The following is a 5,170-nucleotide window of genomic DNA, read 5'->3' on the forward strand; positions in this document are numbered from 1 at the left end:
TTTTTCGGACTTTGGTAATTTTTCGGACTTTGGTAATTTTTCGGACTGTGGTAATTTTTCGGACTTAAGAAATTTTTCGGACTTAAGAAATTTTTCGGACTTTGGAAATTTTTCGGACTTGGGAAATTATTTGGACTTTGGAAATTTTTAGAGTGAAAATTTTTCGGACTGGAAATTTTCGGACTTCGGAAATTTTTCGGACTTTGGTAGTTTTTCAAACTTTGGAAATTTTTCGGACTTCGGAATTTTTTTGGACTTTGGAAATTTTTCGGACTGGAAACTTTTCGTACTTCGGTAGTTTTTCGTACTTGGGGAATTTTTCGGGCTTTGTAAATATTTCAGATTTCGAAAATTATTTCGGGCCTGTTCAAAAAATTGTTTTAGGCTTGATTGATCATTATCAATGCTTACTAGCTTTATGAAATGTAATAAATATTAATTTATAACATTTAACATATAAAATTATGCCATAAATGATATAATAATCAACAACAAATAAATACTCATCCGATGACAACATTCTAACAAACGAATACTGCGTATTCACAATACAAAGTGGTAATTGACGCGTTTATTTGAACGTTTCGTTTGAAGAGTTCGTATAATGAACGTTTACTGTGCTAACCTAAATCTAAATTCCCGTAAAACTTACTTCTTTATACTAGCATTGTATTGTTTTATTTTAGTTTAATCTGGTATATAGAAAAAATCGTGTTTTTTTTTTTCTGCACACTTTGCTGGCTGGCACACCTTGACCACGAATTAGACGCTTTGTCGGCGAATGCTACATGCAATTATATTTCAAATATTAATAATTTCTTTTTACCAGTTGGCAAAGGCGTTTTTATTTGCGGTTCAATGGCTTTTTTTGTTTTGCTTATTTTTCCTCACTTTTTAATTTTAATTAAAATGGAATCACAAAATCCAATTTCCTATGCGTTGGTGTTAATATTGGTTCCGCTTCGTTGCCAGCCGCAGTCAGCCCATAACGCACGCGAGCATTGTGAACGAGGCGAGTGTGGCAGCTTTAGTTATAATCAGGTGAAAAACAGCGTATACATACATATGTATGTTTATTTGTATGAATGTAAAAGGTAGGCGCAGTGCTGAAAGTTTCAGAGTATCTCGTTTGCTGAGCCGCGCGTTGCTTTCATTTGTTTTGAGCCATGGCGTTAATTCCCACTGGGTTGACTTTTGCGGTGTTGGAAGTGTTAATGCGCATACATACATATGTACATAACTAAATAAATACATACGTATAATAAATTTTACATACTATACATTAATAGGCGCTGCTCATCATGCCGCGCTAGTGGCAGAGATAGGGGAGGTTGTTCTCTTAGGAATTCATGGGTGGTGTCGACGTTGGCATCGGCATAATAGGCGCCGACACATTTTGAGCAAAATATCATCAGCTGTTTTTTGCGCTTTGCCACTCGCCCGTGGGACATGTCGTCAAACCAATTAAGAACTGACAACTCAATTCCAACTTGTCAACAGCGTGGTAAAGTGTTGTGCAGCAAGTCCAGAGCGAGTTTGCCCCCAAAAAACACGTTTTATGTGTGGGTGCGGATATGAATTTTCGCTCGCTCGCCTTTTATGTACAATATTGTAGCTGGCTCTCTTTTTTTCTCAATGCATTTGTAGTGCGTGAAAAGGTTGCCAACTTTGTTTTGAAATCTATTTGTTTTTGAGGTTGATTTAAGTTCGTATTTTTTATAGTTAGCTGCTATAGTCATTTGGACCTAGTTGTGCACATCAAGAATTTTGATTTTTACAGCAAGACTTATATTTTTCCAAAATTTGGGGAAAGAACTATATGATGTCATATTTGTGGATAGATGCTTTATGAAAGACACCGCTTAGTCTTTTGGGATGCCTATTGCCATTAACTTGTTGTCTGACATATCAACCTTGGCCTTTTTTGGTTGGTTTGACGGTTTCTTGGTTTATTGGCCTCTGGTATATTGTGGTTTATCCACACGGTTACGAAACGCGGCGAAACTTTCTTTGGGATAGCGGGTGGACATCACACGGTTCGGCTTACGGTGTGTGCAATCGCGTCATATATCGCGTCTATATCTTTTTATGTCCAAAACTTTATGTGGAATGAGATGCCCCTTCTCAGTTAATAGTTTCGATTATGGGGACTTCCGATAGTAATTGTCAAGCCTTCCCATGGTTTCGGTGATTGTTTTTTCGCTAAAGATAATGTTTGATGAGCATTTAACACTCACCTTTCTCGGTTTTTGTAAAAATTCAGGAGATTGCTTGTTTTAAATGGCTGTTAAAATGAAAACTCAATAACGTGCCTTGCTCAAAATTTGATAGTTGTCTATTAATAGATGTTAGTTGGCAGGAGCAGAATTCCCCTGCCTGCATTTCGGAAATATTCCAAAATTACCAAGTACTAACCAGATCCAGACACTAACTTGTTGGAGTGGCACTATAACAGTAGTTACAGGCATACTTACTGCTCATTGCCAATCTTTATCGTACACGCGTAGCAATTTCAATATAATAACCCGCCTAGATTCTAATTCTACAACAGACCAAATTTTACATCATAAAGTATGCAATGGCAACTCTGTCAAATAATAGTTGCATTACTCTTATTTCTAACCCAGATTGTGCAATACTGCACTGGTACAACACCCACTACCACCACAAACCCACTTCCGCCATGCACAGCCTTCTGCCGCCAGCTGCTGCTTTTCTCATTTAGCCGCTCTCACTACTGCCACAGCAAATCTTAAAACACTTAGTGGTGTGTGTGCACGGCCGCTCTTCCGTTTTTGCCATTCTCTTCTCTATTGCCGAGATTCAGGTTGCAATACTGATTTGTTTTCCTTGCATTCTTAGTTTAGCTGCGACTAATTCACGATATCCTTTGCGTAAACGTACGCGTGACTGTGCAAAATTAAGTTATCGATAAATTTGCTGTATAATTATATTAAAAATTAATAAATAAGTGCAAAATATTTAGAGTAAATAATAAGTGCGCGTATGCCGTTTTAACATTTCAATTTTCACTTTCATCGACTATCTAATTCGCGTATATCTGCTAATGCGTTGCACAAATAAAAGTACCTACATAAAAATGTGCATTTGTAGCTGATATAGACATCGCCTCGCTAGTTAGCTGGCCAGTACAAGAGTGATAAAACTAATCGTGCTAATGTGCTTCAGTCCCCCGCCCATTTGTGCGCATTTCTCCAACATCACGCTTTGTTGTGCTGTGCGCTAAATGAAGTGTAGCACAAAGGCGTTAAGGAAAATATTATTTTTGATATTTTGCGTTTTTTTTTGTTTTTTATATTCGCTTAGTTCGCGTAGCTTAACTGTTTTGGATTTCACCGGTTAAATATTTGATGGGGGGGCTTTTCTTCATAGCTACATAAATACATACATACATACATATGTATGTACGCTCTACTCTGTCATTCGCCTAATTAATTAGTTAAGAGGTGTTACAGTCAAAACATCAAACAGCTGGGGGTGTAGCCACTTAGTTCATTAGTGTGAGTGGAAAATGTAACTTCGGCTCACTACCGTTTGTTTTACTAAATAAAGGGTGTTACATTTTATTTTGTTATCATTTTCTTATATGAAAATTTTTTATTAAAAACGAATGAAAGCACTCTAATGTTTTTATGACGGTTAACATGTTTTTCGATATAACTTCGATCATATTTTGTTTTATTTTTCGTCTCGTTCGATAATATTGGAGCCTTTTTTAAGGGCTGTTTCTAATGGTCTGATTATGCATACTTCGCTTAAACTGTAATTTCGTATGTACTTTGTATGTATTCCGTTACCCAAAGCTTTTGAAAACTTAGCGATCTGTTGAGTTTAGATTTTGCTTCACATTTTCTTGAGATTGTTCTTGAGCGGCGGATTGTAAGCTTTAGACTTAAAACTTTCAATTATCGTTATCGATACTTTTTCGATTACTATTAATCTAAACGTTTTCCATTATTTTTGATCGATACTTTTTCGATTATTCTTAATCGGCTTTTTGTCCATTTTTTGATCGATGTTTTTCGAATATTGTTAAACTAAAGTTTACGATTATTTTCCTGCGATAGTAGATATACATATGTAAAAATAATCGAAAAATTATTTTTAATCGATATTTTTAGATTATATTATATTTATTTTTTTTTTATTATTATTTTAATCATGTTTTTCTCCGTCTTTTATCGGCGTTTTCGAATCTTTTATGTACGTATACTATATATTTTACATAATGTACATATAACAAGTAATTTTTAGCAAAAAAAAACCGACTTCAACTCTCATATAAAAAAAATATATATATATATATCTCATGATCCACTGATCGGATCTTAACCTGATTAGTATGGGACCACCTCTGAGACACTACCTTTCCGATGCAAAAATATGCAAAAATTATGGAAATCGGTTGACGTGGTCCAAAGTTATGCGGTAACATACATAAAAAAAAATAAAAAAATATTCCGACGAACTGATAACCTCCTCCTTTTTTTGAAGTCGGTTAAAAATAATCTAGTAATAATCGCTAAAGTTATATATATATATATATGTAGTTTTGATTTAAGTCTTTTGGATATATGTATATATCTTAGAATAAGACCCTTATCATTTCTGGATTATATGCATAACAACGAACTTTCAGCATGGTCCGCATCGAAAGTGTAATCGTGTTGAATTTAAAGTTAAAGTTTAAATTTTTTTTCTGACAGCTTTTGCGGGTTTTTTCATATAAAAAGTGCAATTTATAAAAACTGGTGTCGATTTTATAAATTTCTTTGCAAACGGTATTGCGCATTTTCTTCCATAAGAAATTCATGCTTGTATAATATGCAAAAAAGTGCAAAAAACCGTCACAAAAAAAAATCTGAAAATCAACGTGATTTTGCAGCCGCTTAAAATTTATAATAAAATTATTAAAAAAATATTCTAAAAAAAAATGTTAATGAAAATTTGTTAAATTTCAAGTTCTGTATAAAGTTTGAAAGTTTTATTTATATGGTTTTGGTTGAAGCATGATCCATATTTTTATGAAAAAATAACAAAAAATTTTTACTTTAAAAACCTTGAAAATATTTAACAAAAATCACCGTATACTCATCACTGCATATTTTAAATTTATGGGAAAACGCAATCAAAGTTTGATGAGTTCATA

General features: G+C 34.0%; 1 protein-coding gene across 1 annotated transcript in view; it reads left to right on the forward strand.

Annotated features, from left to right (window-relative positions):
- The window catches only part of LOC118740008 (PH and SEC7 domain-containing protein-like), a 62,951-nt gene that overhangs the window by 39,998 nt on the left and 17,783 nt on the right, over positions 1 to 5,170 (forward strand). The window lies entirely within an intron of this gene.

Source organism: Rhagoletis pomonella, unplaced genomic scaffold (genome assembly GCF_013731165.1).
Source record: "Rhagoletis pomonella isolate Grant_MI unplaced genomic scaffold, Rhpom_1.0 Rhpom_scaffold_00001, whole genome shotgun sequence".
NCBI lineage: Eukaryota > Metazoa > Arthropoda > Insecta > Diptera > Tephritidae > Rhagoletis > Rhagoletis pomonella.